The sequence below is a fragment of the Paralichthys olivaceus genome, chromosome 15, assembly GCF_024713975.1.
Source record: "Paralichthys olivaceus isolate ysfri-2021 chromosome 15, ASM2471397v2, whole genome shotgun sequence".
Classification (NCBI taxonomy): domain Eukaryota; kingdom Metazoa; phylum Chordata; class Actinopteri; order Pleuronectiformes; family Paralichthyidae; genus Paralichthys; species Paralichthys olivaceus.
In genome coordinates, this window is record NC_091107.1 from 18,995,347 (window position 1) to 19,019,088 (window position 23,742).

Genomic DNA, 23,742 nt, shown 5'->3' on the forward strand with positions numbered 1-23,742 from the left:
TTGCTGAAGTCATTGATCGTTTTAAACCTTACCAGCCATCTGTCTTTTATTTGTTTGTTTTTTTAATTGGATGTCAGGAGCCCTCGGCCCGTGTCATGAATGTGATGCGGTGGCATCACTGAGGTTTAAACCCTGCCTACCATCAGTCTAACCTTCACACTCCACTAAGGAGGCGTTGAAAGCTTTTGATCCAGCCCCATGGGACCTCAGATATTCTGGCAGCCCACAGCCCGGCTCACCACTGAGCCTCAAGTTCATAGTGTTTCTCCTTTAAGGCTTTCAAAGCCTCTGTGGGAGCTTGTGGGTTGATGGTAGGCACTATTGATAGGTCTCTCAGTCACAATAGTGACATATGAATGGGACATGTGGCTGTCATCAGTCCACTCTTTCCCACAGAGGAGAGACTGGTAGCTACTGGTCAGGAACCAGTCCTCAGCTGTCCCAGGACGGCAGCTCATTGGTCAGCCCAGGGACTAGAGCTGACTTTAGACCAAGGGTTCCTTTGTACAGAGTTCACACTGTCTGTATTTGTTTCACTGAGGTTTTAGATTTGTTTCCGGTGAGGGACTGTTGAGTTATCAGTGCCTTCACCACCAAATTTAAAATTTGAACCTTTTTTACATTATTAAATATGGATATATGTGTGTGTGTTTGTATATATATATATATATATATATTTACCTCAGAATAGTGACAAAGTTCTTTGAATCATGAAATTTGGGCTTTTACAGATACAATTCTTCTTTGAATTCAGATTTTCTGTTTGATTTTCTTCTCCTTGTGAAAGCCTCAGTGATGTACTATGTGTGAACAATAGAAGTGTCACCGAGTTTCCGTTTTTTCTGCCAAGGTGTCTTATTAAAAGCCAGCCAATGAGCTGACCTCAGTCACTTGTCCGTCCGTCAGCGAGCTGCAGGTGTGTGAGAGGTGAAGCTTTGGGCCTGGTATTGGTGCCAGCCCAGCTTCCCAGCTCCATGGACGCTCCACCCTTATTGCCTCTCATACTGAAGACACACCTGGAGACTATTGTCTCATTCAGAGCTGATATGAGCAGGGGGCGCTCAGTGGCTCACTCTTGATGCACTTTATCCAGGTTGGCAGGAACAGGTTAGTCTCCTGGAAGACACTTTAAGCAACCTGTCACCTGGAGCCTGGATCATCTGTTTGTAGGAGACTTTTGTGCTTGACTTCACCACAGGGAAGATTTGAAATTCCACTGAGGTACAAGTTACTTTCTAGTGTAGTTGTTCAGTTGTACTTGTGTGTAAATGTTTTCCTGTGATGTGCAGCTGTACATTTATGTGCTTCTTTCCCACTTCCTGAGTTGTGAAGCCTTCAGTGTGTCCATGTGCTTTGAAATGGAAAAAACATGGTGGTGGTAAAAATATTGTTTTTATGTGTTTGAGGCGTGTAAACAGTTATGATATTCACATGATGATGAAGAGCAAAGAAAAAGGATCAGGTCTGACAGACATATTTAAAGTGTGTGCATGTTAATCATAAATAAAAACATCAATGTTGGTGCCTGTGAGATTGACGCAAGTGCCAAAAATATAACGTTTGCCAAATTCACATAAAACTACTATTTAGAGCTGATTGTAAACTTGTGTTAATTGTTCTATAAGTGATGACATCAGCCACTCACTCCGCAGCTTGTGTACTAAAATTTGTGCCGACTTGTTGTTCTGACTTGAGGAGGCCTTCACATGAATTTTTCCAGTCGGGACCTCGTTATCCTGATGCCACCTGAATGCACCATATCATTGGTTTGCATTATGCAGCAGTTTGACCTTGAATATCCAGAAGGTGCTTGAAGTAACACTGACTGTGGAGCCAGATCTGGGTTGCCAGATATTTTGCTGTTGAGATAAATGATGTAAAATATGCACAATATGCTCTAATATATTTTCAAATTGTTATCTGTTTTATAGTTGTCTTAGCCACTGCTGATTTGCCTATGCTACTCTGCTGCTACCTGTGCTATGATTCTATTGGTGATTTCATATTATACCAGCAGTGTGTGAATGGATCAGATTTAAGTTGATGTCAACTTCCAGGGTGATTTGACCCCAGTCACTTATCTTTTTCCCTTTTTATCCCAGTTTCTTTGCCAGACTAATCAGCTGGTGTGATATTTGTGCACCCTCTCTTGCACTGCATGTGATAACTGTGTGCTTCTATGGTATTGCACAGTATAAAGTTCCCAAAGCCTTCGGCTACATTATATATACTGTATATACATTTTGTGTATATAATTGCCCACGTGAAGTCAGAATCCATCTCCCTATGTTTTATTTCTAGTATTTTGTCTTTGTCTAAATAAATCTTCCTGTGGATCCTAACCCAGAGGTGGCATTGTCCAACGCTCACTGGGGCGCACCATGTTGCCTTGGTTACAGGTGGATGTTAAGGTCAGGAGGAAAATGGATCATTAATCCATGAAAGGGAAAAAGTTAACAGTCTTTGCCTTGGCTTTCATAGGAATAAGGGCTCGTTTAATTTCAGTTTAATGGACCCAGCACGCCGTCACCAACAGAAACCCTGAAACCACAGAATCCACCCCATCACAAATCTCAGTTTAACCCCAGGTGGTTCTGTCTGCATGTATCTGAATGCATGTTCAGTACTGCTCGGGCCTGTGTTGCTTAATGATGCTCTGTCTCTTACAGGTGAGTGTCTGGTGTTGAACTGTCTGAGGAGGGAGCATCAAGTGTGGCACATCCTCAAGTGTCTTTAAGATCAAGGTTTGTGATCCAAGTCCAACACCACTTCTCTGGATTTCAGAACAACTGGCACTTTTGTTGCTGCATGTGGCTAAACATTATCCTTGAACCCTGCTCCTCTGTCCATGGTCTTTCTTTATAAACCTGAGCATTTCACTTGCTCTCAGATCTAAAATGAAATGTCTGTCGTCCTCACCCAGGACAAACTGCTCAAAGAGGGATCTTGTCCTGAATGAGTGGCTCTGAACACATCCTGGGATTGGTTGGTTGGTGACGCTCTTATTTCGCATTCAAGTGGTGTTGGAATTAATTCTTGACTGGGAAAATGTGTTTCACGAGTTGCAGAAGTCTCACTTATAAAATCATTTTACATTCGACTCTAATATATTACCTTTAATGTGAACTTGTCAAACTTTCACTTTCTTTAGATGCAAACTTTAGTAACCTTTCTAAACCCTAAATTGGTTCGCGTGTGTGTGCGTGTCAAAACTGTACTGTAAAGCACTTTAAGAGATGGAGACAAAAGCTCCATATAAATACAGACTTTTAGATTCTTTGAAACATTTCAACTGATCAAACAGTAACCAACGTTAACATAATGCAGACAGTTAATCAAAGCTAATATATGAACTGTATCTTCCACTGAGTTCTCTGAATTAACTCAACTTTAAGATGTATGATAAGTTGGTCTGATTCCATAGATAGACTGGAGTTGAGGGAATATGAAATTCTCATCCTCCAGTCAGTCAGTCTTCCTCTGTGGCCTCGTGCTTCTGCGGACCTGACCGGCCATCTGTTTTTCCATCCAGCAGCCGTGCCTGCTCAAACTCACCTGCAGCTCCAGGCAGCTGATATCATCTCCCACAGCTAATAAACAGAGAGAATCAAAGCAGGAACTGTGATTGAACTTCCCATCAACTCCTCCGTGAGACTGCTTTTGATGAATTATAGTCCCTTCATTTCCTCCACTGAGGTTTCACCAGAGGTAACAAAGGCAACTATAAAAGTTAAGACAGCATGGGAACAAGTTTTCCTTACATCATCAAGAACCAAATGGTTCCATATATTCATGATCATTTTGCAGATCTGTACTTCAGAGAACTCTGCTGTGTTACTAATGTATCCAAGCTGTTCCATGAAGCATTTCTCTGATCGGGCAGTGGTCAGACACGACCACTCCATGGGGGGCATGGAGGACAAGAGAAAGTATAGTGACACCAAGTTGCATTAATATGATGTGTAGGAAATAAAAGGTTGATACTCCTGTGCTGACAGTTTTCCTAATATTACTCAATTTGGATATTTTACTAATTGCTTTTGCTGTTTTAGATTTTAAAAAATTGTGGGGTTCGTGGCTTCTGAAGGCAGACATGCCAGAAAAAAAATTGAGTACCACTCCTCTAGTGCCAGGTTCAATTTTGTCCTTTCCAGGCTTGCTCTTTTAGAATATAGGACAAGATATGAATTATCACTATGCCTTGTATTGAATAAGCTTATCATAAGTTATTGTACTTAAAATCTTAAATAAGTAATAATAATGGTTTCCTTCTGACAGATTATAAAGTAGTAAATGTATATAACCAAGTAAAAACTAAAATTGTGCTTGTGTATTTGAGTTAATGTTTGTAGTCACTTTCTATCACTGTAACTGGGACATTAGATTTAATAAAAACCTCAGTCTTTATCTACAGTATTTGTGTCATTCTCTACAAATTGATTTTAAGAATATAATTTGGGAATTTACACCACGCCTCACATTGTATATTTAGATTTTATATCAGTGCAAATATAATATTACAATCCATTTTCACAGAACAGGCTCAGTTGTTTCTGCAGGTTTTTAACAGCAGTTTGACCTGTTTCTGCTAAAGAGGTTTGTTTTCTCCCGTGTTTCTTGGCGTTGCCTCGACATTGTATGAGAATGAAGTCAGTGATTGTGGTGAAAGGCGGTTAATGTACTACTGCTGTCAGAGCTGTTCCCCAGCTCCAGCCTGTACCCTGTAATTGTGTTATTGCTCTGTAGAATTGTCAGTAGAGTTGTACTGCCCCAGTCAGGATACCGGAGCAAGGTCTGCGGAGGGAGGTTAACTTGACAAATAAATTGCTATCTGCCAAGATGAATGGAGTTCGCCAGTGAGCAGATGAGGAGAGCGGTGACCTGACATCGCTTCTGACATGCTCTGTATATCCCCTGTCATCTCTCCCCTTCCTTTCTCTGTACACGGTGCCAGCTGCTGCTTCCTCTGATGTCTTACTGGAGCTGCCAAAGACTCAACTCCAACACTATCTCTGGTTTTGTGTGTGTGTGTGTGTGTCTGTCCATGCATGTGGTTACATCAGAGTAATACATTGTTTTTAAGGGCCTCTTCACTTTTTCATTATAATTTGTTAATGTCAAAGTTCTTTATAGTACAGTTTTCCATTCACACACACACACACACACACACACACACACACACATTCATACAGTGCATCTATTAGCAGCAGTTTTTTTGTTCTATGACGGGCAATTCCCCAGGCAGGTGGGGAAGACTGGGAATCAAACTGCCGATCTTCGGGTTGGAGGACGACCACTCTACCCTAGGTTAAAGACCATATGTTTTCATTATATTATTATACCATCATTAGATTTCTAATACTGATTATCTTTCACTTGCATGGCATCCAGCAGGTCAGTGTTGAAGAGGAGGATGGCCCTTTAGATCACATTTGACACCTCAAGTTTGCTGACACTGAATATGAGGAGGCACTTTGGTTATTATGGTCCACTGCAGGGAACGTAGCTTATATAGAGGATTAACTGACAGTAAGTTTCTCTAACCATAGCTCTGCTCATCTGATTACAGCTGAATCATAGGTCCAGGCATGATACTGTACAAATGTGTCTGTTTGATTGTCACTGCTTTTCATTTTTCCAAAATTCCCATGTGTGTAAAATAAACCACCAGGTGCAGTTCCATATATTAGCCAGTAGTAAAAATATGTTTTCACCCCTGTCTGTCCTTGGTTGGTATGATTGTCAACAAGATTACACAAAAACAACCAGGTTGAATTCCATGACGCTTGGTGAATGGATGTGATATGAGTCAGGAAAGAACCCAATAAATGTTGGGGACAGATCCAAGAAGTCTTTTCACTTTCTTTGACGGTTTGAGAAATATCCCAGAGAATAATTATTGAATCTTGATTTTTAAAGGTTTGACCTATTTAGGGAACTGATGTCTGTAAATGCATAAAATTCAGTGCAGCTTGATTGAATGTGGGGGCCTGATTGGCATTAGACTGAGTGTTGTTCTACTCATTTGATTATTGTTCACTCATTCCATTCTTCCAATTTGTCGAAAAGTTGTTAAAGAAAATGGAGTGGAAACAGATCTTATGAGTTTTCAGGACTCAACCAGGGAGAAAATGATGGAAGGAAATCTTCCTATAGTCCAGAGATGGTTCTTTACTAACATCTTGTCCTTCATCTTGTCCCTTTCAACTCATTTACAATTTATTTATCTTTATTTGGCATCACTGAACACAGCACACTTCATCTATTTCTGCAAAAATGTCCCCAGAATTACAGCAGCAGGTGTTCAGCAGCATATGTTAAGGCCTTAACTGACAGAACTGTTAAAGTGACTCTAATAGCATTGCACACAGACATAAAAGACAGTGTACTGTGTGCAGCAGCATCAAATATTACCTCAGACCTCCCACTTAATAATGCATGCATCATAAACACTGGACTGCAGAGCATCAAAGACACAGAAGGACAGATTTTCCTCTCAGCTTCTTGTGGCTCACTGTTCTCTCAACATCCAGCAGGTGGCGTTGTATGATAAGTGATGAGAGGCTGTGTCGCCTGTCCTCAGATGTGTGTGGCACAGTAATACCACATTACAGCTGCTACAAAATGATGAATGGGAATAATCAATGTCATTTTAGGAGGCTAATTTGAAATTCAACAACAGCCAGACAGTAACGTGGGCTCACACTGATGTATTGTTCATGTGGGCGGCAAACACGGATGTTTATTCGTATGATTGACTGTTATTAGCCTCAGCCATCACAAATCATTAACATTTACTAGTTGAATAGCTGAAGAGTGAAAATCCATAGTATTAGAGGGAAGTGAAGATTACTGTTGTGCTGTTCTCTTTGCGCATCCCTACAGCAAACCGGTGGTCACCAAGGTGAAAGGAATCGTCTCACGGTGACCTCTGTGTGCCTCTGCTTATTCAAAACATGCCCCCACCCCCACATCACACATCTCTGCAAGCCTCAAGCATCAGTTTGTCACAAAGCCACTGGCACGACTACACTGTCGTCCTTCTTTTCCTCCCATTCATCTTAATAGATGAGATTCTTCCCAGCCGCCGAAAAAAGAGGAGCATCCTTTTCAGCCACACCACGACCAGTCGATTGTCAATCTGATGGATGCGTGTGGCCCAGATCTGGGCCACTGCATTAGTCGTGGAGGCTCCTGGTTATTCACCGTGGATCCACATCGCTGCTCACATCTTGTTTGTGTTTGTGGCGTAATTGTTTTGTTGTTGCAGCTCAGACTGGGTGTAACACGGTGTCCATTTAAATGTGGTCACAGCTCCTGTCAGGTACATTTGTTTCATGTCGTCAAATGACCTGAGACGCAGTCGAGGATTTACTTAGAAACATGTTACCTTTAAAACTGTGTCTGTTAATTGGTTGTTTTTGTGCATAAAACGTGTATTTGTGTTGTACTGCTACTGAAGGTCATGTTTTACTAATGCAAAACATGAAGCCCAGTAACCAGGGGCAGATTTCCCGGCGGGGGGGGGGCATGGAGGTCCAGATCCCACTATCCTGGGAATAACAGAGGTGTCCCCCTCGTCATCATTGAAAAAGTAGCTGTAGGGTTTGTATCCCCTCTCATGTGCCTCACTGAGGGTTTGTCCTTCATTATGTTTCAAACATTTAAACAGTGACAGCAAAATTTAAAAGATCTGCCTCCTCCATAAAACAAATTCTATTTAGGGATATTATCTATAGTTCAGTTAATGGTTGTCACTTCTCTACTGTTGTGCATGTATAGGCTACTGGACTTATAAGAAATGACTTGAATAATATAATTACAGAAGCCTGCAGATACAACCTGTGTGTTATTTATGTGTGTCTGTCTGTCTCCTTTGAGAAATGTTAGTTTATTGTCCCCTCAACCATAACAGGAAATGGCTGCTCTAAATTGAAGCAGCAAAGTGAACTCCAGCACAGGCTTAAAAAGCTGCCTTCTTTTAAGAGGCACCATGATGTTTTCAATTGATGGCGTGCTACATCTCAGCAGAGGTCCTCCTCTCACACAGCTCTTTCCGCCTCTCTCTCCCCCTGCTAGCCCGGGGCCAAAAGCCCGGGCCGCCACGCCAGTCCTAATAAAATCCTCAGCTGAGAGTGGCGGCGGCAGCAGCAGGCCTGCATTCTTCAGGAGCCAGCACTTCCCCTAATCTGCCCCAGAGATGGAGCAACAGTTGGCCTGGCTGGTGGGGAGGAGAGAGGTGGAGGGAGGAGTGGAGGGGGCTCCCTAGTGACATGAGCACGATGTGTTTGTAAAAACATAGGGAATGTTGGAATTGGATACGCTCACACTCTCAGGGCCTGGTTTTGGCAGATGTGTTCATTTTCTCCGGCGACCGGCACTAAACAGAGAGACAAGCAGAGAGCATTTTCCTACCTGCCACACTTTGATCCCCTGTGTGTGTGTGTGTGTGTGTGTGTGTGTGTGTGTGTGTGTGTGTGTGTGTGTGTGTGTGTGTGTGTGTGTGTTGATGTTGGAGAAAGCTAGAAAAGAGAGGAAGAGAGTCAGGGAGGCACTGGACTAGTAAATGCCTTGCAGATGTGTGCAGCAATGTAGCCACTTGTGTCAGCCAAGAGATTTTTTTTGTTGGCGCATAAGAACATAATTCTACATTGTAAAAAGGTCTCCCATGGCACGAGTTACGTGAAATGTATTTTCATCCCTTTATACAGGAGTCCTGCTGTGATTGTGGTCAGTAGGCCTGGTTGTGTCTGGTTCTGTACTGTAGCTGACGTAGCCTGTGCGGTCTTTATAGAGCAGATCAAGCCCCCATGAATTAATCCCTCTCTGCTGGTCTCTAGTTTCAATTGATTGCTTTAATTTGGCCTGTAATGATTAGGATGCCTCCTGCCTGCAATTAGTGCTTGTGTGTATGTGTGTGTGAATATGTGTACTGGTGGGCTGTGTTTAATTACTGCAGTGGATGGATGCTGTGTGGCCCAGCAGGAGCCTGCAGGAAAGGGAGGATCCACGACTGTGCTTGGCGTCCACTGTCACCTCTACCCACAGTGAATCAGAGCCAGGACCCGGTTTAATTCCTTCCTGTCCAAGTGAAGTAGCCAGATTTTTTTTTCCCACCCTATTGCCACGAATCCCAGAGTTTGACTTTGTGAACTGAGCTTTGATAGACTGAGGTCTGAAGTGTTTGAGTAAATCAGGACTCTGTGTGTGTGTGTTTGTTAAAATTCCACATAACTTATTGAATCTAGGAATTTGACGAGCGAGCCAAAGATCTGGAACATGTCTGTGTGTATTCGAGGGAGAAGTAGGTGTGTTGTGATGGTTTATTTGGCTGAGGCACAGTGTCATGGATACAAATCCACCACAGGGCAGAGGTGGAACAGATGAAAGAACATTGACTCAGGACAGTTTTGTGTTGTGTGCTTTTCATTTTACCCCACTTTATATTTATACATTGGTACATTTCAGAGAGAACATTCCCTGTACATGACAGCTATAGTTCAGGTTAGAATTTACATACAATGTCTATTGTCTGTGAGTTATTACAAATTAGATATTTAATATTTCAGTAAAAAGCAAAAGGTGGAAATCAATTCTCTGTGATGCAGAACATTTGTTTTTTTTTTAGCTCCAACTCAGTCTGTAAAATAATGCTGTTGCATCAATGCACACAATCAAAATGTAGAGTTATTTTAGTTCACAGTTACATTTTCTGCAGAACATTGACTGTTATATTTGAATTAAATGAGTTAATACTTGTTTTCATTCAAATGCATGGTTTATACTTTCATGGGATTATTGTTTACATTGTAATACTGGTTCTTGTCATTGAGACAAAGATCTTATCCATCACTGCCACAGCAACATGTGTCAGCACCTTATCCCTATTATCATTTATTTGATTTATTATTGTGTAGGACAGCAGTTGTTCTTAAATCTATCAATCCATGCTCAGAGAGAGATTGTGAGATCCCTCTCGTTGAGATACTAGAAAGAGCAAATTGGGAGAACGATGTTAATACATTCTTGGTTCGTTTCTCCCTTGGAGACACATATACTCTGTTTGTATTGATAATATGTGACGCTGTACGGTCATATTGATAGTCATCATATTGATGATATAAGGATACTGCACCTGTTGTGTGGATTGCACTATGTATAGCGCTCATGTCTGAGTGCATGTGGCGACCGGGGGATGAAATTAGAGCCACCAGCAATAACACAAGTGTGAAAACTGTGCACCGACATCCAGATGGTACACGACCAAAGGAGTTCACGTCCTCAGCATAATGAAAAACAAAATACACCCCCGGACACCCTCTCCCCCAACCTCTCATTTGTCTCCCTATCTCTGTTTTTGTTTAATAAAATCGTGCTCGCTCATCAGCAGAGGAGGCCGGGGCTTCTCCTCTCTCTGGTGCGAGAGCAGCAGCAGGAGCTCCCTTGGGGCGTGGTGGTGGTGGTGGTGGGCCTGGTTCGCTGTGTGCTGCCGCTGTCAGTCTGTAGAGAATGCAAATGAGGCTCTGCTCGCTCTCTCTCTGATATACTCTCTGTATATAACCAGGCACTAACTCTGTCTCTCACTATCACACTCTGTCTCTTGTCCCATCTATCTCAAGGTCCTGAGGGTGCACGCACCATCCTCCACCTTTGTTTAAATCATCATACCTCGGTGCACTTAGTACTCACCTGTCACATGCAGCTAAGATGCTGGCTTTATTACGCTATAGGCGTGCACTTTACTACCAGGCTGTGATCATGAAGATCATATTTTTTGACACATACGCCTTTTTCCACCACAGTGAACCAGGTCTAAGTGCTGGTTCAGAGCTGGTTCACCTTGGGAACCTTTTAAGAACCAGTTTGCTTTTCCATGGGCGAGTGATGCCTGAGAGCCACACTTGCGCCATCTAAGCACAACATAAACAATGGAGGACTACAGCAGCAGTTTTCAAGTGTGGTTTAGTTGTTCGCTGTATTTGGTTAAGTACAGGGTTTGTTTTCGAAGCTCCATCTAATATGCCTTGGATCTCAGCCAATGACCACACGGCAAGGTGACAGTTTGTCTCCTCTCCAGACCACTGCTGCTACGTTTTTCGCATTCATTACTTTGCTGCAGACTATTCTGTTTGCATGGTCGGATTTTTCAAAATGATTGTCACCACAAAGTCACGATAGCCTCTAACGTAGGCGGTTCATTCTTCCAGACCAGCAAAGAGCTGTGCCACTCTGGAACTAGTTATTCTGGCTGTCGAAACACAAAGAACTGGATCGAGATTATGCACTGGCTCTGGAAATGCCTCGGTGGAATACGGGTAAAGGTGCTACACAAGGCTGCTCCAGTTTGTAGGTTACTCCCAAAACCAGGACTCCCAATATATAATAAGTGATTCCAGAGTTTAACCCACCTTCTTGTGTTTTTAATCATCGAACCCCAGACAGCAGGGCACTTGGTCTCACATCCAATTTCATCAGGTTCAAGGACTGAAACACACCACGCCTCTTTAACCTTCAGTTGAGTCCTTCATTGAATATGAATGCTCTTATTAGTTGAGAGCAAGTGGACTTGTCAAGCGTGAATGGCTCATCTTGTTATGCAGGAGCCATATTGAAGTTTGGATAATTGTTTATGCCTCATTAATAAGCATGTAGGATTATTTGTTCACAGATCTCCAGTCGGCCTTTAACCTCTTCCTTATTTTAATTATCCTGGAGGTGGAGGTGTTCCATGCTAATTTGAAGTGTAAAGCAGCTTTCTTTAATGATGTTGTGAGTTTGATCGCTCTGAAGCTCCTCTACCAGTACGATTGATTCCATTTGTTTTTCTCAGTCATTAAACAGATAATCCTGTGCTGATTGCCAAAAGCTAATTACAGTAGCCACCGCAGGAGTTTTCTGTGCAGTACAGAATAAAACTGTCATTAAAGAAAGAGCTGAAGAGCTTTTAGTGGAGCGCCCCTGCTGTTTCCATCCCCATATTTTCTTCTTAATCACCATAAATATTACTTATTGTTTCCAGAAGAAAACAAAACCATGAAGCATTTTTATTCTCTGCTGCTTAGCAATGCTGCAGACGTGAACAGATGGACATTAGTACTGTGCTAAAAGAAAGAAAGAAAGCCAGAGAGAAAGAAAGAAAGAAAGAAAGAAAGAGAGAAAGAAGTTACACCCTGGTGTATTTCAGCTGAACCTACAGGACCTGTGTGCTTCGGGATGTTAAAATCTATTACTTATTTCTGTACAGATAATGTAATGCAACATGACACGGTGGCAGCATTATTTTTTATAGGTTGGCTGTTTTTGTTAAATTAAAGTTAAACATACATCAGAGTAAATAAAAATATTACTCTAACATTTTAGGAATGTTGAGATTTAATGAGGATATTTTTTCTGCTTCACTTTAAAGGTCTTTATTCCTTTATTGCTTAAAGCCTTGTGATTTCAACCCTCCATTTTAAATACATACAATTCTTTATGATTCAGGAAGTTGTGTCAGCTCTCAAGTATGATCCTGCTCCTTTACAGAGCATATAACTGCACACCACTCTCACAGGTTTATAACTGATGTTAGGAATGAGAGAGGCCGAATTTCCAGCCTGTAAGCTCTAAGTCGAGTTGTTCATGAAACTGGTTGGAGATGACATTGTGGCTTTACTCAAACGCTTCAGATCCCAGTGACTTAATGCATAATCATGCTCTAAGATACACTTGGTCAGCAACATTTCCCGCTGTTAACCCCAATCTTGGAGCCCATCAGCTATCATCTGACAATGCAGGAGCCTGTGGGGTCAACAGACAATATGTGGGGCTACTCTGTGTTTTGTTCACTTACTGGTTACAGCACGATTATTATTATTTTATTTATTTTTGATCATTTGAGTTAAACATTTCTCTTTTACTCTTTACACGGACTGAAACGTGATTGATCAAACTCAAAATCACCTACAGATTCTAAATATTCACATACAGAATCTGTTGATAAAGCTTTAAGGTTCAGTGTGTAGAATTTTGTGATATCTTATCTTATCTAGTGTTGAAGTTGCATGTTGAAGCTGAACACCCCTCACCTCACCCTCCCCTTCCAAACATGAAAAAGAACCTGTGGTAGCCTTTAATTGTCATAAAAACTCAAAAGGTGTTTAGTTTGTACAGTCTGGGCTACTGTAAAAACACATAGAGAGGACCCCCTCCATGTAAATATAAAGTATTTGAATATAAAGGGTCTTTTCTGGGCTAAAGAAAACTACAATTCATACAATTTAGACGAAACGAACGAGTGAAAACATCATGAGGATTATTCTACATTACATTTCTGCCAATAGATCCTTTCACCTAAATCTTACACACTGGACCTTTAAGGTCAAACCTCAGATAGAGACTGTGGCCTTCAAACCATGATTGATGGATATTAAGTGTGACAAGAAAACCATTTCCATACCACCACACCACCACTGTTATAAACCTCCTTCACATGCAGTTTCTGTCCCAAAGCAGCCAAGTGAAGGAATATATTAACTCTATTCTCCACAGTCACACACATACATGTACAGTATACTTCTGTATTGTCACAGCTCCTCGTTGAAGCTTCAGGATGTTTGCACTGAGTGAAATATTCAAACTTTCATGGCTGCCACCTTCCATCATAAAGACATGCACATCATTTATTTACAAGTTTCTGCAAACTTCAGCCTAACAGATAAGAATTGGAGAAAAATTTACAACCCCCCCCCCCCACCCTCCAAAGTAATGCAGTGGTTAGCACTGTCACCTCACAGCAAGTAGGTTCTGAATACGATTGTTCTCTGGGTGTCTGCATGAGTTTTCTCAGGGTACACCAGCTTCCTCCCACAATCCAAAGACATAAAGTGACAATAAATTGCCTGAAGGTGTGGTGTACTTGTGAGATGGATTAATTGAATCCCCCTTCCCCCTTTCCCTGCTTGGATCAAGAGCAGAGCTCTAACTGGATATGGGTCATTAAAACAACACAATATTTATAACGTCAATATTTTGAACAATTGATTGTAGAGGTATAGAGGTCTTTTATTCTGAAAATCCTGTCGGCAGCAGAGGTACAGACACAGGCAGCTGCAGGCTCTCAGATGAGCTCTGAAGTCTTTGTGAAAGAGTTTGCCCAGGAGCTGAAAGGAGCCCAAGTCCAGGAGCTGAAAGTAAAATAATGCAAGAATAAGTTTTCAAACAAAGTTTAAAAATCAGTTTGAGTTGTGTTTCCCAATATCACTTCAGATATAGTTGGCACTGTTAATGAAATTAAAATATAGAATATTCATTATACAGAAACAGATGTCCAGTTTCATGCAAATTATAAACATTATACATATACAATACATGTTTGCATGATTTTAAAAACTTTCTGCAGAGTCATCAGACAAAAGAACCAAACCTACTGTATGTACTTGTCTCTGACACTTTGGAAACTTCAACACTAAGCTTTGTGGGTTTGGCTGCACAGGACTTGTAATGACCGGCCCACGATAGGATCAGTGAGATGTTTAGAGTTTAGATAGATTTGTTTAAAACATCTCAAAACTTTAACTATGCAATTATAAGTGTCAGACTTTTAGAAATTGCAGGTTCAGTGGAATTTAATATAAATATGAAATGATTTGAAAGTCAACTTTTTTGTGTTCAAAATCAAGTATCACTGTACCATGTGCTTTATTGGAAGGTTGCCCTGCACATGATAGTTACATATATCGCTTGGAGGACAAGGGCCACAAAAATTTAAATCGGACCTCTGAATCTCTTTGCCGACAAATATAAAACACATGCTGTGTGTACTGTTTAATATCTGTGCATTTTCTCAAATACCTTCCAGAGTGAGTATCCTGTGTCGACACGGTTTTTGAACCTCTCCTTTTTTTCAGTCATCAGCATCTTTTTTTTTTTTTTCTGCAGTCCTTGATTTTCTCCGGTTATTTCAGGACATCCACCGGCAGCCATTCATCATCTGGGAAGTCTTAACTGTGCACACTAAAAACACATTTCCAACATCTCCCTGTATCACTTTCTTTTCTACACTGATTGTATTTCATCCATTCATCCCTGGGCTTCAATCCCTCTCTGTCTATATCATTTTTTTGTCTCTTTCACAATTGTTACTGCTTTTGGCCTCAGCTGTGTTAGTAGATATCTCCGAGATAACAGCTTACCCCATCTCTTCTCTGTCGCTCCTCAGGGATAAACTCAGACTGAAGCTCCTGGCCCTGGAAAACACTGGATAACAGTATTGTAAGTGTTCCTCTTAGTCAAGCTTACCTCTGTTACAGATGCTACTTAGTGCATTTACATTGTAAGATGAATCACACTAACTAAAACAGATTTGAAGCGCATCCCAGTAATTGAAGAAAGGGGATAGTGCTTCCATGTGGCTTAACTGGTCCTGTGAAAGAATGCAGCTACACTGTGCAGCAGCAGTGCGTAGAAATAGGTAGAGGTTGTGTGTGTTTGCAAATGAGCCCACACAGCAAAAAAAGAGCAAATTAGGTGAGTGTGCATGTGTTTCTGTGAACTTGCTCTTGCATTTATCTTTGCACCTGTGCATGTGTGCGTGCGTGCGTGTGTGTGCGTGTGTGTGTGTGTGTGTGCGTGTGCATGTGTGTGTGTGTGTGACTTCTCTCGCCTGGCTGTTTATGTAAGATGATTGTTGTTGCCTCTGAGACCTGGCCCATCCAGCACCTCCAGCTGTGTGCTTTAACCCAGGATGCTGTGGGCTCCCAGCACATCAAACACAAGCATAAACACACACACACACACACGCTTACATCTCTGGACACACATCTTAAGCTCTAATTTATGCAATCACTGGTCTCAAATTTACATACATTAGCATGGATCATATATGTTGAGGCTGCTTGCAAGGTCACTGCTGAAATGCTCCCTCTTATTTCAATGGGAGGATAACGTGTATGATGAGTTGATTTATTTCAGGAGCTAGAGGCGGAGATCTTCTGACACTCTGTAATGCTACATGCTACCATCCCCACATGTTCCCTGCTACCTGCTGTAACCCCTCATGAGGACGTGTGAAATGCATAGACCTCATCAGCACAGTATTTGCAGGGGGCACCAGCAAAGATGTCTCTCCAAGCACGAGAGCCCTAAACGCTCCACGTTGGGCCCTCTGTATCCTCTGTGGAGGGATGTAATGGCATGTGAGCTGGTGAAAACAGGGAGTGGGCTGCAGCAAGTGATATCTCCCTCATCCCCTCTCTTTATTGTCCCTGCCTCCCTTCCTCTCAGCTGGTTAATATGCATTTCATTAGACAGCCTGCTGTTGGGAGAACCTTGCTCTTTTGGCGCGTCCCCTCCCCTCGCAGCGAGAGTGACTCACCCCCCAGGATCGGATGTAATGATTCTCCAAGATGGCAGCAGGTCCAAGCCTACTTTCCACTTTGCATCCAACCACAAAGAAAGCTGCAGATAATTCACCTCTCCTCACTCCCCTGTCTCCGGCTGAGATGGATGCAGATGAGCTTCTCTGTACCTTTCTGTGTGTATGTGTGTGTGTGTGTGTGTGTGTGAGAGAGAGAGAGAGAGTGTGTAGGAGGCGGTGTGCCTAAAGCTAGGAATGGATTGGACTGTCTTTAGACTGGGCCCGGTGAGGCAGGCGGAGAGTATAATCTGATTTAAAGCATGTCAAGGATTGTGAATAATTTCCTCATTACCCCCACCCTCCCGTCATTTTCAGGGCATATTTAATTTAACAAGAAGAGGGAGAATGAGTGTGTATATGTGTGTGTGTGTGTGTGTGTGTGTGTGTGTGTGTGTGTGTGTTTTTGTGTGCACGTGTCTTTGTGTATGTCACGTCTTTGCTGAAGACTGTCTCCTATCTTCCCGCTCGAGGAGGAAAGAATTACTCCTTGCATATTCCTTCTCTCTCTCTTTTTCCGTGTCTCTCACTTTGCTTCTCTCCTTCTCTCTCTCTCTCTCTCCGACCCCCTGAGAGCTACAGCTGTCACAGTGTCACTTTTCCCATCCATAATTGAGGAGTGTGCACTGCACAAAGCCCATGAAACCATGTCAACCACTTCCAGTTGCTCCTGTTAAATAATCAGGCAGAACCAACAGTGCCGGGGGGGAATCTGCCTGTGCAGCTGCCTGTATCACTGGCTTGTGCAATCACTCCTCAACCGTCTTCTCCTTCAGACCTCATCCACCCACCACACTCACACACTCACACACACACCCCTCTTAGTTTAATATTTGCTAATTAGCTCTAAAAACACTGCATGATGCTGATGGGACTGTGTTGGGAAAAGTAAGTAAACAGATGACGGTGGCGCTAGATGAAAAGATCAGGGGATCTGAGGTCTTACAAATCTGCCCTCAGGGAACCATGGATGTCTGTGCCACATTTCATGGCAACACAGTTATTTAATCTGAAACCAAAAAAGGTCAACCTGCTTGGTGAGATATTCCTGTGAGTCAGGGAAAACCTTTTGCTTCTTCATATCCAGCTCTCTGCAGACATCTGTGATAATTAGATCACTATTAGCACCCTGGTTAGGGAGCCACAAGGTACAAGCAGGTTATTCTTTTCTCTTTTTTCAATTATTTGTTATCACTGCCTGTGTGCACCCTCTCTACCTGCACCTCTCTCATTCTCTCTGTTCCAGTCTCCTTCATCCCACCACCCCTCTATTCTACTGACCCCACATCTCTACCTCTCTCGCGGCAGCAGGTTCTCACTGGAAACTCACCGTCAGGAATCAAAGAAGGCGGACAGCTCCCAAGAAGCCATGCGGCATGCTGTGCAACAGCCAGCAGAGCTCTCACCCTCACCAAGGTGTGTAGGGGTCTCAGTATAATTAAGCATCACCACCTTCACCGTGGAACTGCAATAACTCATGCTGTTCGCAGATCCAGCAACCATTACAATGACGCCACCTACCCTGATGATTATTAGACCCACGCTCCCATTCACAGTGAGACTGCGTATGTGAAGGGATGGAAAAAAGAAAGTTGGTTAAGATGCAACTTTCAAAACTGCAGAAAACAGCTTACATTTGGAAATAAGCAGCGCTGTCAGATTTGAGATGATTGCAGTATCCTACATGCAGAAATTGTTCTGCGTATGTGTCTGTGCTGTGTGATCAAAAGAGCTGTCGGGAAATGTACGCTTTCTAAAGAAAGGTAGAGTACAGGGAGGCTTAGTAATGAAAGATCTGTAATTACTGTGTGGTGAACAGTAATGGTAACCTCCCACTCTGCAGGCTTTTGACAGCCATACTGCTCTCTGGGGAGCGTGGATTTCTTTATATAAGATGGCTCTCAAATTCAAGTCCTATAGGAGCCGAGATAAACTGGGTAGGACATTGGAGAGGTCTGGTGCGGAGATTTCCACCTCATATCACTCCTGGTCCAAATCCTGTCAGGCATCACACATGTGGGTGAGATTGAGTTTTAGTATCACTTTCTAGGGATTGTATTGAATAATGTTATATAATATGGTATTGATTAGTAATGAGTCATAACAAAAACAAAACACACTTTATATATCATATTCAGCTGCAACATGCAACTTTGCCACTAGATGTCCCTCAATTCTACACACTGAACCTTTAATGAAATACTTGTAAAAGAGTGGAGTACTGAGTTCTGATATTTGTTGCAATGAAGTAAAAAATAAAAGTAACCACAATAAATCTACTAAAGTACACAGATAAATGAAACATGTACTTAAGTAGAGTAACTAAGTAAATGTACTTGATTACATCCCACCACTGAGACAGGGTTTGTATTTTCCAAGTCTGTCTATCTTAATGCAACACTTACTAGCTGTTACGCACATTGAAATTGTTATTGGTCGCTGTATTCATTCTTCCTGCCTGTGCTGTCTGTGAAGAAATTCCTTCCTAATGTGATTCAGAGGAGAAGGACATATTACACAGATTTTCATATTGTAATATTAAATTAATATGCGTCTTCAGCACTCATACGTCAAACCAGGTATTCTTGTTAACAGGTCTGCTTCCAAATCAAGTCTGCAGTGTGTTAAGTCATCAATTCTTTATTACCAATTAAGAAAGCTATCTTTTACACGCAACATTTTGTGAAGTATGACTTAATGAGTTAAGTAGAATATATAGCGTTGTGTCTTTTAGGCTACAGGAAAAGATAATTCAGTGTATTTGATTTGCTTTATGATAGAAAATTGTTACATACAGTATATGCTCATCATACACTGGGAACCGTTGGGTTTCTCTATAGACTTCTCTATAGGTCTTGACCCTGTTATGTTATGTTATGATTTGGCTCTTATATTGGACTGAACAGAATATCTTTGATTACAATCAATTCTTCATTTTGCCATGGACTATTGTGTCAAGCACTTTGTAACCTTGTTTAGATAAGTGCTATGTATATAAAGTTATTATCATTATTATTATTATCATCATCAAGCTCGTTATATGTCTGTGACAGTGCTGCAGCATTTGGGGTGTTATTTAAAGTAGCTCTGCTGTGGTCCTATTATTTAGAGCCCTGCGTTCGTGCACCTCTGACATATTGAGTGAGAGAGTGAGGAACATTATTCATTCACTTTTCCAACCATCAGTTTCCAGCTGGGCTTCAGAAATGAAACAGCAACCTGCATGTGCTGAACCTGCTTCTCTCACCCAAAGGCTGCAGCTGTTGGTTCAGGGCTTCACTCCAGACGTCTTGCTGATCTTTGATGTGATTTTGATAAGGGCTTTGACTCCCCTGTTTTCATATTGCTCACAGTATAGCCAGGGCGCTGCTACTGTCTGTGGGCCATGAGTGTCTCTATGATGTAGTCCTGTATTGTAACATGAATGGCCACAGTGCCTCTCTTCTGAGCCACACTGCTTTGTTGTTATTTGCTTTGACACATGCAGGGACAGGAAAAGGTTAATGGCTTCTGCCGTAGAGAGAAACATGACATATGCATCACAACATCTGCATATCTACGAGCCGAGGAGACACTCGCTGCCGTGGATTTATTGACTAACATACTAGACTAAATGGGGAGTAATAATTGTGTGGCGACGAAGGAATCCAAGCAGACTACATTATGTTAATGTGGCGTCTGCGAGAAGAGAAGAAAGGACTGTGGAGTAGTATTTGTGTTTTCCTGCCACTCAGAGTGTGCGGCTCATGAAAGCAGCCGACTTCAAGGTTTCACTCTCTGTGTGCACTAACCACAGCTATTCATAGCTTTGATTGCCCCTGAGCAGAGGTTTGTCTGTGTGAGTGACTTACCAAATTGTGCAAGATGCAATATGTCTGAGTGATGTGTGTGAGAAGGAACATTTTTAATAGTACTTTTTTTAAAAATATAATTTGTAGTGATATTATTTCAGCTTTGAAAGACACCGTGTGACTGATTTACCACTAGATGCTGTGTTTGTGTGTTGTGTGTGTGTGTGTGTGTGTGTGTGTGTGTGTGTGTGTGTGTGTGTGTGTGTGTGTGTGTGTGTGTGTGTGTGTTGGGTCCACTTGAAGCTGAGTTGTCAGAAGACAAGAAATATGAGCCAGAAGTGTGGTCTTCTTAAGCATGTATCCACTGGTGTGTCCAGTTTAAAAAAGAGAGATTCTGGGACTAGGTTTACAAAATACCACGTGTGTGCATTATGTTTTTCATTTAAGCCAAAAACTATTTTACCTTTTTTTCCCTGGGTCAAATCTCAGGTTGGAGTTTATATGTTCTATTCTGTCTGTCTGGGTTTACTCCTGTGACTCTGGCTTCCTCCCACAGTCCAAAGAGATGCACATTGGGTTTAGGTTAATTTGAGACTTTATATTGTGACTGTAGGCGTGAATGTGAATGGTTGTTTGTCTCTGTATGTTGCCCTGCGATACAGGGTGCAGGTGTACTCCGCCTCTTGCCCAATGTCAGCTGGGATTGGCTCCAGCCAACCCTGCCACCCTCAAAGGATGAGTGGTATGCTGAATGCATGGATGGAGTTTTAAATAATCTATATTCATATAGAGATCGCCTTGATGACGATTCAAAGGTCTTTACAGTACGATTTTGCTATTCACCTATTCACACACATTAATATACAGTGCAGTCCTTTCTCTCTCACACATCACTCACTCACAACCAGCACAGCCACCAGGGGCAGTTTCTGGTTCAGTCTCTTGCCCAAGAAAAAGGAGACTGGGATTTAGACTGGGTTGCCCTGAAAGTACCTAGGGAGTAGCTTTCTGCATGGTGCTCACTATACCTCAAGTGTTGTCATAATTATGCAAATAGGACACACCTCTGAATGAATGCATTAAAAGGTCAGTCTCACCCACCCCCAAATCTATTCCACGGTTTGTGTGTTACTTTTTTTTTAAGCGCAGTAGTGTTTGATGTGTTACCACACACCACTGGTAAATGGCCATTTCTGAGTCCGGCATTGGACCGCACCCTGTTATTGTCCACCCACTAAGGAGGTGGATGAAATACAACAGTGTGATTCTTCAAGCCTTAAAATATTGCCATCTTTTAGCACTAACACAAATATGTGACACTGCACGAACAAATATTCTGCCTCAGTGGCTTCAGGGAAAAGCTCCATACACGCTGCTTCACAGCAAACCATTAGGAGAGCTACTTCTGTGTGCCATGTGTGGGATCAGATGTGACACGCGGTGGATGGAGGGGACGTCACGCTCCCGCGCTGCTTGTGTGTCTGTGGGAGGATCGCTCAGTAGATCAGGAGGCCGCTGTGCTTATATCTAAGTGCTATTTAGAGGTCAAGCTGTATACCATGAGGACTACAGGAGGGGCCTTGCACAACACAACGATAACTGACTTAAGTGTTTATTCAGACGGCAGGGATAATATCTGAATATCACACAGCAACGTCCAGCACCTCAGTTTTACAGCTTATTCTCCCCTCATGTATTTCTCTTCGGCAAACATTTCTCATCCTAACAAGGCAGTTTAAGGGGATTATTTTGCCCCACACTGGGATGCTTTCTTGCCATTATGTGCGTCAGGATTGTTCTTAATGATTTCCTTGTGTTTTCAATGGCCCACCAATCAAAATGTCCTTGACTCTGTCAGCTGTTTAGCTGCCAGGAGAACATAGGGAGAATAAGATCCCTGCATGCACGCTTGTGCACACGTGTGTAATGTATTTTCAAGACACCGACCTATCCATCCATCTATATGGAGTTTGTATGCATGCATTCTACATGTGTTAATCTCTTGTGTGTGTGTTTGCGTGTCTGTTTCCTGTGTGCAGGCACTGCAGCAGCCCCATCAGCACAAGGCCTGGGTTTTGCTCTTCAGACATCTTGTGCGTCTCTGGTGAGTAATCAGGTACTTGATCATAGAGACAGGTAATTATTCCTGTGCCAAGCTCACTGGCAAATGAAAAGTCCAGCAAAAAGCATCCGTCTCATCTAACACAGCCTGGAGTAAGAGGACAAGGAAAGAGTAAAAATCTGGAGAGAATAGATGGCCAAATGATCAGGCCTTAAATCACAAGTTAGGGTTTTTTAGGCTGTTTAGTCTTGGCGTATTAGAGAGGTATGTGCTCCAGATGTTCATAACTACAACCCTCGATTTAGGCACGGTGATTAAAAGGACAGATTCCTGTGTGATTCAGAAGGGATTCCCGTTGAGTCACTTGAAAACACATTTATTTTTCCCTCAAAATCCCATGGTCATACTTTAGAAGTTTGAAGAGCAGTCTGAGCCTGCAGTGGCAGGGATCCAGTGATTAGAACATTTCACTGGTAATACAACGTGTTTTACTTGGGCCTGCACTCTGTAGGCTGTAAAAGGTGAGCTACTGTTGACGTGACAAAGTGCTTACAGGCAGAATTTCTACCTCCCCGTGCCTACATCTGTGATCTAGATTGCTTGCTTCATTGGTGTCATTTAGGTTTGTTCTGGAGCAGTGAGTAAACCAATCTTCTTACATACACCTCAGTCTGCAGTTTGCCTTGATTTATGAACAGGGAATAACCCAGTTGAACTTGAGGCTCATTTGTCACCTGTCATTAAGATGTACTGGTAAGATGTTTTCCTGTAACAAATAGCCACCTCAGTCGTTGTGCTGCTCCTGTTACTTCTGGGCCTGTGCTGTGGAGATCAGTAGAGGAAGAAGAAGAGAAGAGCCACTCCAGATGTGTGCGGCTAACGCAGAGGGAAAGGCTGTTAATGTGTTGTCCACTTTGTCTGTCGTAATTGCGTTGCCGTCTGTACCAAGAAGATCTTGTTCCCCCTCACGGCGATCATTCATTGTCATTTTTCATCTTTGTGAGTGAGCGTGCAGTGCCTTTATCCCTCTCCCCACCCCCTTCCTCACACACACCCCTCCACCACTCGCTGAGGTGGTTGCGCTCTTGTGGGCTGAAACTCCCATCGGAGACAGACACTTATTTGGCTCCAGGATAAAGCTAGATGTGTGCTGAATTGAAATGCTAAGTCTAGCATGAAACTCCGGGGCCATGAGAGACTAATCAGATGTTGAGAGGCAAATAAATAAATAAAGTCGCACTACAAATCTAATTTCGCCCGGACGTATGCCCAAGCATTTTGTGAGTCTGACGGCTGCAGAGGCCTTAAAACACTGGCAAGTGCAGGAATTAATTTTCTGTGCAGAGTGATCGAGGGGTATAGGGTGGGACAAAAGCTCGATAGAGGGTGTGTGGGATGACTCAAATGGGTGAGGCTGAAAGAAGCAGTTTCAGATTTATATTCAGATTTACATTCTATTTTTAGTTTCATTAAATGTGCATCTCCTTCAGCAGAAA

At 42.4% G+C, this 23,742-nt stretch overlaps 1 long non-coding RNA gene across 3 annotated transcripts in view; it reads left to right on the forward strand.

Moving 5' to 3' along the window:
- The first annotated feature begins 718 nt into the window (after positions 1–718).
- The window catches only part of LOC109628358 (uncharacterized), a 31,203-nt gene continuing 8,179 nt past the window's right edge, over positions 719–23,742 (forward strand). The window contains exons 1-5 of one of the 3 annotated variants that reach the window (XR_011238630.1): positions 719–1,221; positions 2,670–2,744; positions 15,200–15,252; positions 17,702–17,809; positions 22,224–22,288. This is a non-coding gene — a long non-coding RNA (uncharacterized lncRNA). The remainder of the gene's footprint in view (positions 1,222–2,669; positions 2,745–15,199; positions 15,253–17,701; positions 17,810–22,223; positions 22,289–23,742) is intronic. The other 2 variants (XR_002202648.2, XR_002202649.2) reach the window with 2 other exon arrangements.